The sequence below is a fragment of the Berghia stephanieae genome, chromosome 9 (genome assembly GCF_034508935.2).
Source record: "Berghia stephanieae isolate SIO BIC M18660-M18661 chromosome 9, UCSD_Bste_1.3, whole genome shotgun sequence".
In the NCBI taxonomy this organism is placed as follows: domain Eukaryota; kingdom Metazoa; phylum Mollusca; class Gastropoda; order Nudibranchia; family Aeolidiidae; genus Berghia; species Berghia stephanieae.
The window spans coordinates 34,909,578-34,932,077 of record NC_088368.1 but is presented as its reverse complement, the minus strand read 5'-3'; the positions used below and the strand labels follow the sequence as shown (position 1 = coordinate 34,932,077).

At 36.6% G+C, this 22,500-nt stretch overlaps 1 long non-coding RNA gene across 1 annotated transcript in view; it reads left to right on the top strand.

The window, feature by feature from the left end:
• The window catches only part of LOC144979367 (uncharacterized), a 23,742-nt gene extending 5,000 nt beyond the window's left edge, over positions 1 to 18,742 (top strand). The window contains exons 3-4 of the long non-coding RNA XR_013646675.1: positions 3,926 to 4,025; positions 18,508 to 18,742. This is a non-coding gene — a long non-coding RNA (uncharacterized LOC144979367). The remainder of the gene's footprint in view (positions 1 to 3,925; positions 4,026 to 18,507) is intronic.
• Positions 18,743 to 22,500: the final 3,758 nt, after the last annotated feature.

Sequence of the window (22,500 nt, the reverse complement as noted above, 5' to 3'; positions counted from 1 at the left end):
TCCTTGGGCAAGACTATTAATCCCCAATTAGCTCACTTTGGACAACATGAGTGATTCCCGTTGACATCAAACGTCCTTGTTTGGTTGGTTATCCATATTCTTTCATGGAATGCCTAGGCGATGATGGTATTCTAATGATGCCATAGCGGAAGGCGTATTTTTTGTGTGTGTTGAAAATATCCGTATATTATTAAAGACATGTTGTGTATTTGGGCATCATCCGCCAACATGTGAAAGGAGAACTTGTCAACATTCAAATTCGTAACTCACCAATTCAATCCGGTATTTTGTCGGTATGAACTGGGTGACGAAGAGTGAAATTAGAGTTAATATGATCAAAGATTTGGCGGATTTTAAAAAAAAGATTGAGCTTTTATGTAGCGCAATATCCACTAAACGTGCTCAAAGCGCTTTACAATGGGTCCCTGGCCAACTGCAACACTACACATGTAGGACGTGACATGACGCCTGTAAATTAGGTGATATTTTTACAATTGATTCCGACAGAGACAACGCCGTTAACTGCCAGGTACTCATTTTACACCTGAGTACGGTGAGAAAATGTGAGTAACGATTCTTTTCCAAGGACTCAACTATGCGCCGAGCGAGGCTCGAACCCAAGACCTTCCGATCCGAAAGCGAGTGTCATACCACGTATCCGCACGTTAAGAGTGTATGCATTTTCTTCAATAATATTGGCATGCCGATTACTTCTCGAATTCTGGTTATAAATTCATGCTCAGCAACTAAATCGTTCCGACATAATAATATTACCGTTTTGAGGGGCCGGGTGACATATTTTGTGTGACCAGGGAGGTTTAGATGGTAAAAAGCATTGGGTTAAAATATTTTGATTTTAAAATCACATTCCCATGCTTGGTTCACCCCGGCATAATACTTGATTGAGGCGATGGGTCTCATTTAATAATATCGTTAATATTCTTCTTCTTCTAGGTTCCATGCCTGGTCCAGGCTTCGGATACTGCATGAATTATCTCTCTCCATTCCTCCCTGTCTCTTGCCTTTTCAAACAGCTCTTGGATTGTTAGGCTGGTGAAGCCCTTCAGTTGGTCTATGAGTGTTTTTCTTTGTCTCCCCCGGGCGCGTTTACCAGGTATTTTTCCACAACTTGCCAGGTATTCATTCTTATCTTTCCTTACTATGTGTCCGAAAAAGGATAGTTGTCGATCCACTATTAAGGGCATTAGTTTCCTTTGTTGGTATGTTTGTTTTAGCACTTCTTCGTTCGTTTTGTGTGCAGTATACGATATTCTCTGCATCCTTCTCAAGCACCACATTTCAAAAGCTTCAATGTTCTTTTGTGTTTCTGCATTTGTAGTCCAGCTTTCGCATCCGTATAACAAGATTGGCCACACGTAGCACTTCAAGACTCGGAATCTAATCCCGAACGACATCTGTTTGTTTTTCAAAATGTTTCCCAGGTCCATGAAGGCCTGTTTGGCTTGAGTTATTCTTGCTCGTATGTCTCGGTTACATCTTCCATCTGTTGTCACTATTGAACCTAGGTATTTAAAACTTTCTACGTTGGTAAGTTGCTCGCCGTGAATCGTTATATTGCAGGTGTTGTTGTTTTCGGGGTTTTTCTGTATTACCATGCATTCCGTTTTGGTGATATTCACTTCCATTCCCTTGGCTTCACTATCTACTACCACTTTGTCAACAATCTTTTGAAGTTGGATTTCTGATGTTGCAATGAGTACCGTATCGTCTGCGTATCTTATATTATTTATGTTGTGACCTCCCACTTTTATTCCCTCCATATTATTTATGCCCCTCATGATTGTTTCTTGGTATAGATTAAACAGATCTGGTGAGGCAACACACCCTTGACGGACTCCTTTCTTAATAGGAATGGAATTTCCTGTAGAGTTTCCGATTTTGATAGATGCCTGCTGGGTGTAGTATAATGTTTGCATGAGTCTGAGGTCTTTCTCATCAGCGCCAATGGAGTGCAGTTGTTTTAGTATTTCTTCGTGGCGTACTCTATCAAAAGCTTTTTTGTAGTCGACAAAACAGAGGTATAGTGGGGTCTGAACCTGTATAGCTCTTTCACTTAAAACACGGAGGAGGTATATTGCGTTCCTTGTCCCTCTGTCAGGTTGGAATCCATATTGTTCTTCTGCGATTTCGGGGTTAATCTTATTCCTTAGCCTGTTGATAATTATACGCAACAGTATTTTGTTGATGTGGCTTATTAAACTTATAGTTCTAAAATTTTCGCATCTGACTGCACCTGCTTTCTTTGGTATTGCTATGAAAATAGAGTTACAGAGATCTTCTGGAATTTTCCCAGTATTGTATATATTGTTGAATAATATGTGAAGTTCATCAATTGCTAGATCTCCTAGGCTTTTTAATACCTCTACAGATATTTCATCAGGGCCTGTTGCTTTACCATCCCTCATTCGTTCCATGGCATGTTCAATTTCACTTTTGGTGATGTTTGGTCCGCTTAATGGTTCTTTGAATTTCAGTGGTGGTTCATTTCTATTTGGATCATTGTACAGTTCGCCTATGTATTCTACCCATCGGCTTTCTATATGTTGTTCTTCAAATAGCAGTTCCCCTTGTTTGTTTTGGATACAACTTCCTGCTGCTTTGCTTTTCCTTTTCCCTGATAGTTCTTTTATTCTTTGGTGAGCTTGTTGGGGGTTGGGTTTGTATTCTCTTTCGATTTCGCAGCATTTCCAGTCTAGATAGTTCTCGTGTGCCTCGATGCATTTGGATTTAATGTGGTTGTTCAATGTTTGGTATTCTGCAGACCCTCTGTTGCATTTTCGTCTTTCTTCAAATAGGTTTAGAATTTCATTTGTCATCCATTCCTTTTTGCTGTTTATTTGAGCTATTGGTAAATGCTTTTCTGCAGTTGCTTTGACACACTTTTGGAATATATCAAATTGTTTTTCACATTTTTCATTATCAGGTTCGTTAATAGGGAACGATATAAAACTGGTTCCAATCTCATGGGAAGTGTAAAACCACTCCTCCTGAGGATTGGATACATACCATGTGTAATCTTCTGGTTTCAGAATAATGGCATCTTATTTTCTACTCTAAATAAGACATATCATCTGTCCCCGCTCTTTAACGTCCCCTTATCATAAAAATCTGCGTATAATAATATACCCGGCTACTAAAATAGTTATGCCACCTTATGATCGAATATGTAACCTATTTATTATTATCCCCAAAAGGGCTGATTACATTCACATTTCCAATGATTTTGGAACCAGAAAAGTATAAGGTATGACGTCACGACTTTTCTGTCCCCTGTTATGTATCGTTAGTTATTTATTTTGTAAGCATTTGAGTGTAATCCTCTTAGTGGGATCTTGTGCTGGTGTTTTGGTGAGACTTTTAGGTGATCTCAAACTAAGTACACTGATAGTGTGTTCATGGAAAATACATCTGTTCCCTATTTGAACCATGTCCCCTATTTCTTCCTTTTTCCTCAAGTCCTTTGAATTGTACATCTAAATCGTTTTTACTATCCAATTTTCTTCCTTTTTACTGGGGCTGATAAGACCTAAATGTGTTGCAAGCGCCGTAAAACCCTTAAAATCAATCAATCAAACATCATTTTAATTTCTTTAAAATTTTTTTTTATGACAATAATATTTTTTCTTATAGCAGAGCGCCTCTATGCGCTGTACACCACATATATACTTTCCAAATGTTATCACACGCTTAACACCTCTGCACACAAACGCGCGCGCAATAAATACGCCCGCTTGTGCAAGTGAACAGATAATATAATCATATAACAAAGATGCGCGTTGAGAATAGGCCATGGCCCACCAGAGTATTATAGAGTATTATATGGAATAGGGCCGTACAAAAAAAAAAGAAATCATGGTTATTTAATTTAAATTAAAATATTATGAATATTTAATTTCACCCACAGATCCCGGTGTCCTCAAGCCCGAATCTTCGAGAGTATCTGAACAGGATGATCTTGGTTTTAATGTCATTCCTTTTTCTACCAACACCATTATCGAGTCAAGGTAATTAAAGAGAATACCATCTACTGTCTTCCATTTGCGTTGTTGATGTTGTTGTTTACGTCTGTGTGGTGTGGTCCTATGACACTCCTTCTAGGACCGATAGGTTCAAGTCCGTGCAAAGTTGAGTCATTGGGGAAAAAAAAACCCCAACAAAAATAGCTTTTTTTCTTTTTAACCTATTTTTTATTTTACTACATTTTCTTATATTTTTTATTAAGGGTTTATAATCCTCCTTTTTTTTATTTGGTGGACATATTGCCTCTCTCTCTCTCTCTCTCTCTCTCTCTCTCTCTCTCCCTCTCTCTCTCTCTCTCTCTCTCTCCCTCTCTCTCTCTCTCTCTCTCTCTCTCTCTCTCTTCAAATTTTAGAGGCCTCATGGCGACTTTTCGCCATGTACTAGCACGAAGAGATAAGGGACTACCTGCAAACAAAGCCACGTACGCTTACCTCAGTACAACTGGACAATGTCATGGAAGTAAAAAGGACGCCCGTCAATAACAATATTTAATGGGAGCGATCTATATTCATGTTTTCGTCCAACCCAGTCATCACTCACATGATTTGTTGCTGTTCAACGATTGGATTCTTCTTAACAAATGTAAACACGCTGTTTTGGTTATGAAAATTAAACACATACTCATGTGTCATTCTGAACAAAATGACCAATCGTGATTCTAGATATTTCAAAAGCTGTGAATACTTTTCACTATGTGGGTCATTTTGAGTATACTTTGCAATGTGACTAATGACCTCGAGCACATGGAAAGGTAAAATAGATTATGCCCATTGACGCAGTGCTAAGCAGGAACCTCAAACAAAGTCAACATAAAATAGATTCAGCGGAAGACATAATTTTGTTAGTAAGATCTATGGCAAAAGACCATGAAAAGTGAAAAGTAGCTAGATCTCACACAAAGGATGGAAGAAGAGACTCGGAGGCCCAATTGTAAAGCCCCCCATAGACGCTGACATCCGCTGATCGCGGTACGGATGACCTCGTCACTGTGACCCGATCCCTGCGTTTATCGCAGATGATTTTTGCCCACACACGGGGAGATATTTTTTTGAGGCGATCGGCGATCGGGGGCGTGGCAGTATAAAAAAAGTGGACAATTTTTTTCGGATTTTTGCTGTTTTCACGTCGGATTCGTGATCAGCGTCAAATTTACAATAGGTTTGATACTAAGAACTGTGTGTTTACTCCAAAAATTGGTGAAATTAGAAATAAATTTTAATTAATAGTGAGGCTATGTGGTCGACAGAACCGATCCCAGTTACTGTCTGTCATTCTATCTTTCGTCTTGCGCACAATAGTGATTACTTCTCACTAAATTATATCAATTAGACTGTTGAAGGAACGAAATTGACATCATTCCACTCTTTGTTATTGTATTAAGGCAGTCATTTTGGTAATTAGTTCTCACTAAATTATATCAATCAGACTTTTAACGTTCAAGGTTACTCGTAGTTTTGTGTGACGGTACGTTATTTCCGACTGGTGGATGTTGTGAGCATTTTACCTAAACTCATAGCATCAATAACCGTCCAAGATATTCGCATCATATGTAGCAATAGCTATAATAATCTAACATGTCGAGAGAGAGAGAGAGAGATAGAGAGAGAGAGAGAGAGAGAGAGAGAGAGAGAGAGAGAGAGAGAGAGAGAGAGAGAGAGAAAGAGAAAGAGAGAAAAATTTACTTGCGCTATATATACCGCTATATTCAATAAAGGTGCTCAAATCACTTTATAAGGGTCTTTGGCCAACATAAAAACATGTTAGACGAGACATGACTATTAAGCGATATTGCTATTGTTTCCCGACAGAGACGACGCTATAAACAGCGAGGTACTCATTTTAACAGTGAACAAGGTGAGAGAATGCGAGTAAAGAGCCTTTTCCAAGGACTCAATTATGCGCCACTCAGAGCGGGACTCGAATCCAGTACCGTCCGATCCAAAGGCGAGTGTCATTTTACAAGATCACATGCATAGCCGCACAAAAAAGTGATGAGAGAATAGATTCATATGTATTGAAGGAGGAGAGAGCGGATGGAGTGAGTAAAGTTCTTGGATATTTATAGAAGGAACCAAATTGACGTCACTCATCTCATTGTTATTGTTTTTAGACACCCAGTTTATGATTAGTTCTCATTAAAATATATCAGACTATAACGTTCAAGGTTCCATGTAGATATTTGGGCTGGAGTGATATTTCTGGCTGGCGGACTTTGTGAGTATTTTAATTTAACACAGAGCATCAATAGAAGGAATGAATTTGACGTTAGTCAACCCGTTGTTATTGCTTTTAGACAGCATTTTATAATTAACTTATCACTAAGTTATCACAGCCGTTTACTGCTTTCACTTTAGTTCGACAGGTAAATTTTGCCGGACGCTAGTTCATAACAGATGACGAGTCACGGCCTGTGTCGAAAGGGCGACTGAGCAACTTTTCCTATTTTGACGATTTTTTTCTCAAGTTCAAAGTGGCGTAGTAAAGATGCTATTAGATGTTGCAATAAGATATTTTAGAGTCATAACTAGTGATTTACATACTTTTATTTGATATAATTTTAATAGATCATTTGGGATTAGATTTTATAGGAAATAACCATAAAAATGGGTCCGAAATTTTAATTACTTCAAACGATATAATCAAACATTACATAGTTATCTGAGTTTATACAAATAAATGAGAAATACTGCAATAATCATCAATATTCACAGAGTAAAAATATATAACCAAAGTCGTTTTGTAATGAAGCATTGTTGAGATATCCGCTCACCTGTACAGCCATATCCTTTTTTGACAGCAATTTAAAAAATGCGTAATCACCGAATTGTAGGGGTTTGTTGATCAAATGATCAAAACGAACTGGTTTTAGTAATGGCAATTGACAATTCTTAGGAAAAGATATGTTATATACATTCCTTTGACGTTTGTATAGATCTAAACTATAATAATAATAATAATAATAATAAAATAAAAAAAAAAAAATAATGATGATGTTGATGATGATGATGATAATGATCATTTTCATGAAAATAATATAGTGGCTATCACCTAAACGCCTGCTAATTTTGGTAAACGCAATAATTTCTCTTTAAAATATCGTTCTAAATGCCCGTTTAAAAAAAAAATTGGAATTCGCCTTTATATGTCCACTCTGACAGAAAGGAAATTAAAAAAAAAGAAAGAAAGAAAGAATAAGGAATTTTACTGAATCATTTGCGACCGAAGAATTGACTCATCACCTGTTTCCGAGAGTTTTATTTAACTTCCCAACGCCCCAAATTACTATCAATTCATTGAATATAATTTACTCCTCCCCACTCCACGCTCTCCGGCAATTTCCTTCCATGTCCCTCAAACTGCTTTCTTTCCATGAGCGTCCAATCAGCTTTTTACAATTGCCCATTTCCAATTGGCTGCAGAAAAAAGACAATTCTAATTTCAATTGTCCACCACTCGGTCATCAGCAAAGTCAAGAAAGCTCCTCCTACTCAAATCACACATACCCACGAATATGATAGGCCTTGTAGACCAGTCACTGGTCTTTGATGTTACACAACCATCCGCCAGCTTTGATCACATCGCTTTTGATGATGTCACTCAATATCTATCTTCTCTCAAACCCGTTGACTGTACCACGAGTCAACATAAAAGAATATCGCGATGAGGTGCGAATCGTGAAGATGGAATGACGTAGCGGTGTTAAAGTTATAGGTCCAAAGTTCAATTGTCAGAGAGAACTGATGAGAGATTAAACTGAGGTGGTAAAATGAAAATTGTTTCGTGGTAAAACGTTGCATAAATTAGTTTTATGTACACCAACACACACACCAAAACACACACACACACACACACACACTCTCTCTTTCTCTCACTCACTCTCTCTCTCTCTCTCTCTCTCTCTCTCTCTCTCTCTCTCTCTCTCCAGTGCTGCGACAAAAAAAAAAAAAAAGGACGCCTACCAGATAACTACAATACTATTTAAAATGGAAATTGGTTGAAAATGGTCTGCTTATTGATCAACCGAAGCATCGTGGATAACAGAAATGATCATTGTGAATCAGTTGAAACACGTGATATCGATGTAATACTAATACTAGTAATAATCATATAATATCAGTGTATTTATCTTACTCTTGATCACCACTGTAATAATAGTAATAAATAAATAATATCCATTTTTTGACAATAAAAAATCGTGATAAATGCATTGAAAAAGATGGTGGGGGGGGGGGGGGGAGGATTAATGATCAGATAATCAAAGTGAACTGTTATTTTAAAATACATTGACAATCATAGGTAAAGATAAGTTATAAGTATTCCTTTGAACTTTGTATAGACGTCTAGATCTTAACACATTTTATATATTAATACTTTTTATTAACATACGTAAAACCTCACGATTATTGTAAGGAACAGCTGATTGTTACATTTCACAGAAACATCTTCTAATTAACCAACGTTCTGTTTTCTTTTTTTCACTGGTGGAACTTCACTTGCTAATTCTGGAGCAGTTTGCATGAAATGTTTTTTGACCACATATCTCATTTGAGCCCTTTCACAGCTTATTCGGCAGAGTCCATTTGCATTGAGACAATGCTTGTTTTCAGTATGACCATTCATCTGAGTAAATAAAAAAATCATTAGTTATTATTGATATTGATGATGATGATGATGATGATAATAATAATAATAATAATAATAATAATAATAATAATAATTGTAATTATAAGAGTTATAATAATATTATTGATTGTTAGTAATAATACGAAAGTGATCGCCTAGATGCCTTCTAATAATAATAACGTAATAATTTTCCTTTAAAATATAGTTCTAAATGCCCGTTATTCAAAATGGAATCCGCCTATATACCCACTCTGAAATATTTTTAGCAAAATTAAGATAGAGAAAGAAGTTTACTGTAGCATTTGCGGCCAAAATAAAAGGATTTATCACCGGTCTGTGAGAGTCTTATTTGACACCTAGACAACGCCCCAAATTACGTTCAATTCATTTCAAATTTACTCCATCTCTCAAGCAAATTCATCCCATGACCTCCAAACTGATTTCTATCCATGAAGCGCCAATCAGATGTTTACAATTACCCATTTCCAATTGGCTGCTGAAAAAGGACAATTATAATTTCAATCGTCCACCAGTCGGTCATCGACAAAGTCAAATAAGCCCCTCCCACTCAAATCACATATCCCCTCGAAACTTCGGCCTTGTAGCGCAGTCCACCGGGCTTTTGATGTTACACAATCATCCGCCACCTTTGATCACATCGCTTTTTGATGTTATAATATATCTATCTACCCTCTTTTCTCACGCCCGTTGACTGTATCAACGGGCGATGTAGAAGAATATCGAGGGAAGGTGCGAATCGTGAAGACGGAATGGCAAATTGGTGTGAAAGTTATAGGTTTAAAGTTCAATTTTCACAGAGAAATCATGAGAACTTGACTGAACAAGCAATAAAAATCGTTCCATGCTAAAAATGTGCGTACACGAGTTTTACACACGCACACACACACACGCTCCCCCCCCCCCCCCCCCCCCCTCTCTCTCTCTCTCTCTCTCTCTGTCTCTCTCTCTCTCTCTCTCTCTCTCTCTCTCTCTCTCTCTGAGTGTGTGTGTGTACTACTACTACTACTACTACTACTACTACTACTAACTACTATCTACTACTACTACTACTACTACTACTACTACTACTACTATTACTACTACTACTATGATTACTACTATAACTGCGCTATCATCATCATCATCATCATCATCATCATCATCATCATCATCATCATCATCATCATCATCATCATCATCATCTTCATCATCGTCATCGTTATCATCATCGTCATCATCATCATCATCATCATCATCATCATCATCATCATCATCATCATCATCATCATCATCACCATAAAACAACAACAACAATAACGTTATCATCACAATTGGACTCGTGTTCTTATGTCTCAGGAGTTTGCCTGAATACGGGACTATTTTGTTAGCCAACAAAGAATTAGACAAGATGTGTTTACACATTCATTGTGCAGAAACCGGTCATTACAAATCATTGAAATAAATGCTATATTAAAAGTAGATTATTACTCTTATATTTACTACCATGTGTTAGGGTAACAAAACTCAGATAACATCAATTTGAATTTTTTAAACAATTAAAAATATTTTTTAGGTTAATTTTAAATAGAAAAATATACATTTTTCAAAAGAGAATAAAGTATACTCACCATTTCTTGATATCAATGAAAATAATTGCGTCTTAAAGATGAAAATGTGGCCGTTATATCCATATAAAATAGAAAAATATGGAAGAAGTGTATGGTCAGCAATTGCAGTGTAAAAATGAACGATTTTACGAAATCTGTCCTATAGCCTGACTGACAATGAAATCCAAGCGGTGCATTCTACCTGCAGGGATAAATATAGGCCAGTTTTCACGTCTGGACATCTGTTATGACGTAACCACACGGTGGTCTCCCCGTCATCGACGGTGGGTCCTTCCCATTGGGGGTGAGGCGGTAGTAAACTAAAGTGAAAGATTTCTAGTGTAATAAACGGCTGTGTTATTGGTCAGAATCAGCGTGGGTGCGCAACCGGATGCGCGGGTTGACGGAGGTAGGAAACAATAACAAACCCACATGGTTGCCATTACCTCCACCATCATTCTCGCTCACGGTTTGTGGAAAGCACTTCATTACAGGCACGTAATAGTGAATCTAGTTTTTGTTTTGAACATTTCTATTATTATTCTTTGTAAATTGACCCATATTAAAAGAAACATACAAACAAAACAGGCATGACCAGTCACTAACAATGCCGTGTAGTGTGTAGACAGTAACACAGTACGGTGAACATGACTGACACTGGGATCGGAATGTCGGAACCCATGAGTCGTTCGCAACTCTGCCTCACGTATTCATTTAATCAGTCAATTTAATTTTTATTAAGCTTGCGTAAAACATACAAACAAAAAAGACATGACCAGTCACTAACAATGCAGTGTAGTGTGTAGACAGTAACACGGTACGGTGAACATGAATGACACTGGGATCGGAATGTCGGAACACAGTAGTCGTTCGCAACTCAGCCTCGCGTACTCATTTAATCAGTCAATTTAAATTTCATTTAGCTTGCCTATTCTTCAAGTTTATGATATATTCACTTTTTCTATTTAAAAAGGGTAATCCAAACAGACCATAAAAACGATTTTATAATAAGCCGACTTCAACTTCCATCACTTACGACACGAACTTATTTTGGGTGGGTTTTTTTAACAAAACCGTTTGACTCAAACTAAAGCTTCGGCATTGGATAAGGAGCGAGGTCCCTGTTGCCATCTTGCTTAGTTTATACAGAGACTGGGTTGCCAGCTTGGCTGTTCTTGATAAATAGTAGTAAATAGCACAACCTTGTGCAATGAGAGATAGAGAGAGAGAGAGAGAGAGAGAGAGATTTTGAACAAAAAACGAATATCTCTCTCTCTCTCTTACCCTCTCTCTCTCTCTCACTCTCTCTCTCTCTCTCTCTCTCTCTCTCTCTCTCTCTCCCTCTCACTCTCTCTTCCTATTTCATCTGTCACACTGTTTGACAATCTTCTTCACCTGGCTCACTTGTACTTGTAATATCGGGTGTAAGGTAAAATTTTGAACAATTATTATTATTTATAAATGCAGAAACTTTGCAAAAAAACCGATAGACTAGATATTAATTCGATTCGAAAAGTGAAACACAAAAGGAGAATTTGCGAATACCCGGTCCAGACATAAGCGTCATGGTCTTATTTATAAAATCTAGAAACTTTGAAAATAAACGGACAAGATAGAGATTCATTCGATTCGAAAAGTGGAACACAAAAGCAGAATTTGCGAATGCCCGGTCCAGACATAAGCGTTATGGTCTTATTTATAAAGTGCAGAAACTTTGCAAATAAACGGATAAGATAGAGATTCATTCGATTCGAAAAGTGGAACACAAAAGCAGAATTTGCGAATGCCCGGTCCAGACATAAGCGTTATGGTCTTATTTATAAAATGCAGAAACTTTGCAAATAAAACGGATAAGATAGAGATTCATTCGATTCGAAAAGTGGAACACAAAAGCAGAATTTGCGAATGCCCGGTCCAGACATAAGCGCTATGGTCTTATTTATAAAGTGCAGAAACTTTGCAAATAAACGGATAAGATAGAGATTCATTCGATTCGAAAAGTGGAACACAAAAGCAGAATTTGCGAATGCCCGGTCCAGACATAAGCGCTATGGTCTTATTTATAAAGTGCAGAAACTTTGCAAATAAACGGATAAGATAGAGATTCATTCGATTCGAAAAGTGGAACACAAAAGCAGAATCTGCGAATGCCCGGTCCAGACATAAGCGTTATGGTCTTATTTATAAAGTGCAGAAACTTTGCAAATAAACGGATAGACTTGATGTTATTTCGATTCGAAAAGTGGAACACAAAAGGAAAATTTGCGAATACCCAGTCCAGACATAAGCGTCATAGTCCTATTTATAAAGTACAGAATCTTTGCAAATAGACGGATAAAATAGAGATTAATTCGATTCGAAAAGTGGAACACAAAAGCAGAATTTGCGAATGCCCGGTCCAGACATAAGCGCTATGGTCTTATTTATAAAGTGCAGAAACTTTGCAAATAAACGGATAAGATAGAGATTCATTCGATTCGAAAAGTGGAACACAAAAGCAGAATCTGCGAATGCCCGGTCCAGACATAAGCGTTATGGTCTTATTTATAAAGTGCAGAAACTTTGCAAATAAACGGATAGACTAGATGTTATTTCGATTCGAAAAGTGGAACACAAAAGGAAAATTTGCGAATACCCAGTCCAGACATAAGCGTCATAGTCCTATTTATAAAGTACAGAATCTTTGCAAATAGACGGATAAAATAGAGATTAATTCGATTCGAAAAGTGGAACACAAAAGCAGAATTTGCGAATGCCCGGTCCAGACATAAGCGCTATGGTCTTATTTATAAAGTGCAGAAACTTTGCAAATAAACGGAAAAAAAAGATTAATTCTAATCGAACAGTGGAACACAAAGGCAGAATCTGCGAACAACCGGTCCAGACATAAGCGTTATGGTCTTATTTATAAAATCTAGAAACTTTGCAAATAAACGGATAAAATAGAGATTAATTCGATTCGAAAAGTGGAACACAAAAGCAGAATTTGCGAATGCCCGGTCCAGACATAAGCGTTATGGTCTTATTAATAAAATGCAGAAACTTTGCAAATAAACGGATAGACTAGATATTAATTCGATTCGAAAAGTGGAACACAAAAGCAGAATTTGCGAATGCCCGGTCCAGACATAAGCGCTATGGTCTTATTTATAAAGTGCAGAAACTTTGCAAATAAACGGAAAAAAATAGAGATTAATTCTAATCGAACAGTGGAACACAAAGGCAGAATTTGCGAACAACCGGTCCAGACATAAGCGTTATGGTCTTATTTATAAAGTGCAGAAAATTTGCAAATAAACGGATAAGATAGAGATATATTCGATTCGAAAAGTGGAACACAAAAGCAGAATTTGTGAATACCCGGTCCAGGCATAAGCGTCATGGTCTTGTTTAAATGAAACAAGGCCATTAAAAAAAATATATGGTCAATGAGTAATTAAGCTAAATATGCGGAGTTCAAATAGATAATTTGATCTGTGAATTATTTTTATAATTAGCTGTTTTTATTCTCCATCATTTAGGTTATGTGATTAAGTTTATAATTGAAATACAAACTTTATCTCACTTATCAATGTTTTGCAATAAAGGAGAGTGTGAGTGAACCTGAGCAAAGGAAATTATTTAAGAGAGTGATATTTATCATGCTTTTCAGTTTGTAGTTGAATTCTAGAATGGATTCTTTATAGTTCTCATTGATTGTATGTCAGTATGTCAGTCTTTAGGACAACGATTACCCTAATGCGGCCACAATTTACAATGTGACGGCCACAAGCCCGTTAAACACAGAGTGGGGTATTGTTGTTTGCAAGTAATGCTATGGTTTTAATAGGATATCTGTCTCCTATTAAAATACATTCCTGTGTTGGATTTTGGATTAAATTCATGTCTTCTTCGGATTTTGGGATATTTAATTTTCATGGATTGTGATTGTGATTTTCAAGACTATTAATGTAAGTAAATGCCCAAATAGATATTTTTATTCATTTATTCTTTATTTATTTTTTTTAGTTTTGTTTTGTTTTGAAGCATTTATTATAAGAAATATTGTACATATGCACTTATACACCAAAGACTATATCCTTTCAACTGCTTATTATTATTATTATTATTATTATTATTATTATTATTATTATTATATTATTATTATTATTATTATTATTATTATTATTATTATTATTTATTATTATTTATTATTATTATTATTATTATTATTATTATTATTATTATTATTATTATTATTATTATATGATAATAATAATAATAATAATAATAATAATAATAATAATAATAATAATAATAATAATAATTAATAATAATAATTGCATTGAGTGAAATCCCAATCATGGTTGCCCAAATAAAACTGGCGCTAGAATCCCGACTACCTGTCTAAACGAATGTTGTTTGTACGATACATACTAACTACACGTTCAATATCGGGGGCAGAAAATATACGTTTGGTTTTATGAAATTAAAACAGTAGTCCCACATTGTTCTTTGATGTTATTTGTGGTTGCATTTGCTTTGAAACTTACACATTATATTGTGTTACATTGTTTACAAAATATTTCTGGTACTCGTATGCATGTGTAGTCAACGGACCACCGGTCAATCGTGTTCTTTATTATTTTATTATTAATTTTGGCTTGACATCTTACATATGTGAATTTGACAGGTTGTTATGGATGGTAATTATAACATTAAGTGATTTTTAAACATTTTTACGGCGTTTTAAATGTCTTTCTTGCATTCATTGCCGAGCACCTCCACTTTTCTGTTACTATTTTAACGATCAGCTGATTTTCTCTTGCCTCCCCTTTAATTTCGCGGACTTTTTTCAGAACGAGGCGTGGGAGTGGCTAATATCAATCAGACAATGAACGTTCGCGTTTGCAGTTTTGTATGTTAATATGTTATACCCCGATGGAGATGTCGTGAGTATTTTTCCAATACGCATAACATCCATACATTTGCAATCCGATTTAAGTCTAAAAGCAACGTAGACCACGGAAACTTTTCCATTTTGTGGACAATAAAGATTTGTTATTTATCGTCATTATTATTATTATTATTATTATTATTATTATTATTATTATTATTATTATTATTATTATTATTATTATTATTATTATTATTATTATTATTATTATTATTATTATTATTATTATTATTATTATTATTATTATTATTATTATTATTTATAAAACAAATCGACAGTGTTCCCGTGGCAGGTTAAACGGGTACTCCTCGGGACTACTCGCATTCGCACCCCCCCCCCCCCACCACCACCACCGCCACCACACACACGCACACAGCTCTTTTTTTTTTGGGGGGGGGGGGAGGGGGGGCGTTGTTCGTAGATTATAATTCAGGGTTACAATGCCCACCCCTGTCATCACGTAGTCAAGGCTTTTTGGCATCTGCCAATCCCAAAATTTCTGTGTCAAGGTCGACCGTCATGTCGCGTCAACGGGTGAGGAGGAAAAAAAAAAAAAAAAAAAAAAGAACTGGCATATTATTATATCATTACATTGAAAATTATGAGAACTATTTTTTTCTTTGTATGAAATCCTTTATAAATTTTACGATGATCAAGAACGAAACTTTTGCCATCTACATCTTCCTGGCGCAACATTTATAAAAATATTATTAAAAAAAATAATAACACAGCATTTATTTGGCGCAATATCCACGTGCTCAAAGCGCTTTACAAGGGGTCCCAAGGCAACAGCAATATTAAACTTGAAAGACGAGACATGACGCCTGTCAGGCGATGTGACATTTTTTCCTAACAAATTCAACGAACGGCCATGTACTCATTTTACACCTGAGTACGGTGAGAAAATGTGAGTAAAGAGCATTTTCCAAGGACTCAACTCTGCGCCACGCAGAGCGGGTCTCGAAACCTGAACCTTCCGATCTGGAAGCGAGAGTCATACCACAAAACAGGGAGGGACACTGTTCTGTCGGCCACATAACCTCAATATTAATTAAATTTTATTTCTAATTTCATCAATTTTTGGAATAAAAACATAGTTCTTGGTATCAAACCTATTGTAAATTCGACGCTGATCACGAATCTGACGTAAAAACAGCGAAAATCCGAAAAAAATTGTCCAATTTTTTATACTGCCACGCCCCCGATCGCCGATCGCCTCGAAAAATATTAAGCAAAGCGGGCTTTGCGAGCGATGGACCGGCCACACACATTGCGTTTTCACCCCGGTTTGCCTGATCGGGGTCTGAACCAGGATCAAAACCGCGCGTGTATGGAGCCTTTAAGACTAGGAGGCCAAAGTGCTTAGTCGGTTATGCCAAGAAGCGCTTCAGCATTCGAGGGAATGTGATAATTGGATTCAATCGAGCAGCGTGGTTATAAACAAAGAAAATCAGTACTTTTTTTACTCTTCATGCTGGCTAGAACTTTTCATACGTCATGTGATCAGAATGTATAAACGTTACAACATGATCATATTTATAATGTCCTCTGGATACACTTTTATGCTCGTCGGAGAAATATTTCATAAGGGCGTCCGCCATTCTTCCGTCAGTTTAGAGCGAGTTACAAACTTATCATGAGTCATTACGAGGGAAGTGACCTCATGGCTGTTGAAGCGTATTTCATTCTTGCACGCTTTGTTTGTTCGAATTCGGGACTCGTTCCCAATAGACACCAAGTGGAAGGGAACATTACCACACCCCTCGGACAGTCGTCCACATGTAAGCAATGGCAATTAGTGCTATGCTAAGCAAACTACATTGTACCCCATCGATGGTATGTGTTTAAGTAAATTCTCACTATTGCTGAAGATGCCTGATCAATCGTACCGTCACCAAAAACAACAACAAAAAAAAACTATGTTAAACTTTGACGTTTACAGTCTGGATGAGCGAAGCTAGTGAGAACTAATCACACGAATATCGGTCGAAAAACAATAACAAAGAGCAGTCAATTTCCTTCATTCTATTGTTTGTAAATAACCAGGTATATTTGTCCGAGCAGGCTGAGGGTGTGTCACAAATCAAGTGTTTTGATTGGTCCAACATCTACTGGTTAATAGCTGCACGAGCTCGCGGTGAAAAAATAAAGTTCGGATTTCAAAACACAAGAGTGCAAGAAATCTTTGTTCTACACCTCAGAATTTCTGATTGTTCTTTTTGATTGACAGACGTGTTTACAAAATTTTGGTGTTGCATTGTTATGATATTCAGATTTAATTCTTTTTTAATTGATTAACTAATTAATTAATTAATTAATTAAGGAATATAATTGTCTCCAATAGCTAATCAACTATATAAAAACAATCCAAATGAAATAATGCATTATTTGATTTTAAGAAAATAGTGAATGAATATCAACAAGGCCAGACAGTGCAACCTGGTGGTTTATTTTGATAACCAACATTAGCATGACAAGTTCCTGCTCAGAGTCGTAGTCGGGTGGTAGCTACCCCGCGCGCAGAAGACAGAAAATATTATGGTGCTGGGACACAAAAATCGCTGACAAGGCTTCTCAATGTCGGTTTTCTGATATCATTATGCGTTACTTTTTTATGGGGAGGTATCGATAGTATGAAGATGGCGTCACTCAGGTCTTTGTTTTTGTTTTTTGCCATCCGCGTTTATGAGTAATTCTCACTGAACTGTATTAACGAGACTATAGAAGTTCATGGTTACAATAGTTTTGTGTACTGTTGGTCCGTTATACTTCCGGATGGCAATGTTGTGAACTTCTCAGCCAAGCGCATACTATCTATAGAGTCAAGAACAATTACCCACCCCCCCCCTGCCCCCGCCCCCCAATCCGCCCGCATCCTATTTTTTTTACAACTCATAAATATATATTTTTCACACGGTGACTAATTTTACACCCCAATTTACTGTTACTTGTGCGGCTATGTCGTGGTCTAGTGGTATGACACTCGCCTTCGGATCGAGAGGTCCTGGGATCGAGTCCCGCTCAGAGCGATGCATAGTAGAGTTATTGGAAAAGGTTCTTTACTCACATTCTCTCAACGTATTCAGGTGTAAAATGAGTAAATGGCCTTTAACAGCGTTGTCTCTGTCCGGAAAAGAATGTAATAGCCCCTAACAGGCCTCATGTTTCGTCCTACATGTTAAGTGCTGCTGTTGGCTAGGGACCCCTTGTAAAGCGCTTTGAGTTTGAGCAAGTTTAGTGGATAATGCTCTATATAAAGTTCAAGATTTAAAAAAAAAAAAACAACTTTTATTTCTCCAGAATTGTATTGCTCCCAACAAATGGGTTGGGTACATTTCAAGCAGGGCAACGTATACATATATACTTTGTTACAAAAGTATAATTGTCATCAGGCACAAAAAGAATGTGAGTTTCTCGGAGGACAAGCCTTGGTAATCAAAAACCCTGCGATGCAGAATTTTATGGACAACCGTAAGTTTTTTTTGCTTTTTTTTTTTGTCGGGGGGGGGGGGGGGGGGGTGTAAAAAATGAAATTCTGTTGTTAAGTTACTGACTTATCTATCAGAACCAGCGACGTGCCGGTCTTGTGCTATGAAGTAAAAGGTTTTTTTCTAGTTCTCCAGTTGACTGTACTATATCAAGGTACAAATTATTACGAAATTGCTTTTTATTCTGTGTCCAAAATCTGAAACAATCTTTTAATGTCAATAAACATGAAAAATGACTGAAATGAGCAAATATGGAAACGCAAATATGTTAACTTTTCTTAGTTTGAGCTAAAGTGAATGACAAATGAGAGTTACTAATCTTCAAGATTAGGGTTGATGGATTTGATAAGAATCAATTTTAAAAAACGTGAGTTCTTAATGTATTTAAGCGCTAAGAATAATGGAAAAGGATGAATGATTGTATCAAGATATTGATTCGATGATTTTAAGACTGTATGACGTAATTACATATATTGTGTTTTTTATTCTAAAAGTGTACGATTTGGGGTGCTGTTTGATGAGAGGAGACTTAATGTATGATTAATTAAAAACCACAACCCCCCCCCCCCACCTCCAAAAAAAAAAAAAAAAATTAGACCCAACAAAAACGAAAAAAAAAAAAGAAACAAAAAAAAACCCCCACAAAAAAAAAAAAACAAAAAAAAACAAAAAAACAAAAACAAAAACAAAAAAAAAAAAAAAAAAACGCCCAAAAACAATACAAACTCGTTCTTCTTTGATTCATTTCCAACTGTAAGAACAAAATGAACAGAACCTATCTGATTAATTCTCTCGCATTTCTTTTTAAATCTCAAATGCAGTTAGTTTTGATCAAAACTTTTGTCCATATGATTTCTTTATTGGATTGCACAACATCGACGACAAATTCCCACACTGGGTGGATGGAACTCCATTGGTAAGTCTTATTCTACAATTGTAAATGAATAAATACAAAAATATAAAAATAAATAAATGTTAAATAAGTAAATAACTAAAAATAAATAAATAAATAAATAAATAAATGAATTAATTAAAAAAAAAAATAAAGCTATATAGCGCCTAACATCCACAGTTATTGTGATATGCGGAAAGTTATACAGGATCCGAGAAAAAAAAACCCGGAAAAAAATGATGTCGCTATTTTAATATGAAAAAGGATTAAGAAATATACGAAAATTTACAAACAACAAGAACAAAACCTTTAGTAAATTATTATTGAAGTTTAATAAAAAAATGCTCTCTTGGTAAGAACTATGCTGGTTATACTGAAGTCGTATAAAAATCACGATATCGAAAATGTCCAAACTTCTTCCTGCATATATGCAAACCACCTGAGTTGTATTGTCGCAAACTTTGGTATGCATGTTGGTGTTTAGAGTGGCACAGAAGCGATATTTCTGTCTCTGAACTGTTCAAGGTCTTCAGAGCTAACTACATCCGCAGGCAGGCTGTTCCAAATTCCAATCTTAGATGGAAAAAAAAAAACGACTGCTCCTTGCAGTGCACTCTCGAGCATGGAAATTGGAATCTGTGATCGTGTCCTCTGGTTTTCCTTTTGTTGTTGCGGGTTCAAGGTCGTGGAGAACTTCAATCAACTTATGTATTGATCGGTATATCGTGGTTGCTTTAGCTTGCTTTCTTCGTTCTTCCAGAGTTGGCCATTGAATGTTGGTAAGCAAGGTTTCAACGTTGTTTCTTCTGTCAAAATCACCGGAAACGAAATGGGCAGCTCTTTCTTGTACACTGCTAACATTGTGCCACTTTTTGGGTGCTTTTGAAAAAACCAAAACAGATGCTTTCTGTAACAAACAGCTGAGTGACGGCTTCTTCATTCATTCTAGAGACCCTCTTAATCACAATTTAGGCTCTCAGCATTTTATGAGTAGATCCCACGCAAATCGATAAAAATTCGTTTATTTGTCTCTTCCAGATGGAAATATAACTTAATATAACTCCTCACAAACAATGAAATGTGTTGCCCACTTCAATCCCAATCTGGTGGCTTTTTATAGGGAATGAGATTAGCGGAAGAGTAGCGTCCCTTGATTCGACGTCACCCATAGTCTGTGACGTCACCGGCGGAAAAGTTATTAGAGAGAGAACGACATGTTGGTTGTGCATGCGTCTCTCGTCCTCGCTTCAAGGGACGCTACTCTTCCGTTAATCTCATTCCCTATATATTCTAAAATATTATTACATAATTAATTTTTTTTCTCTTTCAGAATACAAGTAAATACACGAACTGGAGAAATAATAAAAATCCGTTTAAAGATGAGAGAAAAATTTGTGCAATAATGAAACCATGCGGCAATGGACGATGGGGAGCTTCCTCACCCAGCCAGGAACTCTCTGTCTTTTGTGAAGCAACGAGTAAGATTTCTGATAAGATTTTTTTATAGCCGCTTTGGTGGTCTGTGTGGTCTTGAGACATTATGCCAGTCGTTTTCCGACTTTTAGATCCCATGTTCGAGTCCTGATGTGGGTATATAGCGCAAAGTTGAGTCCTTGGGGGGGGGGGGGGGGGAAGAAGAGACATTTTCTCAACGTAGTCAGTTTGTAAAACGAGTAGCAGACTGGTATAGACCGAGGCGGGTACACAAATTATGGGCCTAAATATCAACAAATTGTTTTCTAAGGTTCCAATACATCTTTGTATAGGTTAAATAGTCAGGAGAATTATATTAAAGGTTTACCAAAATCGAAGGATACTGCTATCTATTTTTAAACCTCTCCTTACCAAAATCTTTATTCACATTCTCTCACCGTACTCGGGTATAAAATGAGTAACTGGCTGTTAACAGGGTTTAACAGGGTTTACTCTGTCGGACATGTCTCGTTCTTTTTGTTGCGTGTTGTTGTTTGTTAGGGACTCTTTGCAAAGCGCTTTGAGCACGTTTAGTGGATATTGCGCATTACAAAATCAAATTTAAAAAAATAAAATTATCTGATCAACGCCATTAAACGGTTGATTGATTATGGCTCTAAATTTTGACAGTCAGTATCTTATCATGCATGTACTGGTATATATATATATATATATATATATATATATATATATATATATATATATATATATATATATATATATATATATATGTGTGTGTGTGTGTGTGTGTGAGTGTGTTTGTGTGTGTGTTTGACTATTTGTGATTTAATTCTTCGTTATTTCTTCTTTGTGATATTATGATGTAACATTTTCTAAAATTTCAAGCGCCATGTGCCTCCCGTCCCGTACTAACCGTGAACGATGGGGAAAGAATTGAGTTTAAAAGTGATGAGCCCGTGGCTTGTCAAAACGATACTACATTCAAATGTTTTTTACGTGGATATCCGAAGGACGTGACAGTGCTGAAATTCAAGTGTGCTGGAGTTATAGAGACGATACACAGGGACACTGGACGTGAATTTTTCATCGAAAAAAGGATCAACAGCACCTTCAGACTACATCGTGAAAAATGTGAATGCAGCTCGGAGCGTAACAACGCGACTGACGAGAAGACAGAGATTACAAGTAAGTATTGGTTACGTTGGATTTCAGGTGGCAATGTTGATTATCTATATTAACTCTCTCCTTACCAGTTATTTTCAGGATTTTCCCCCAAACTTCACACCCAACTAACACAAAAATAGATTTTTATCACTTAAACACAATAGCAGTAAAGTTCTTGCCATAATGGAGCAGCTTGGCTCAGCGTTACGGTCTTTGCTTCGTACCCAAAACGTACCGAGTTCGATCACCCGCCGCTGCGCTGTGTGGCCTTGAGCAAGTCACCTCGCCCTAGCTCACTTTGCGGCGCTGCACAGC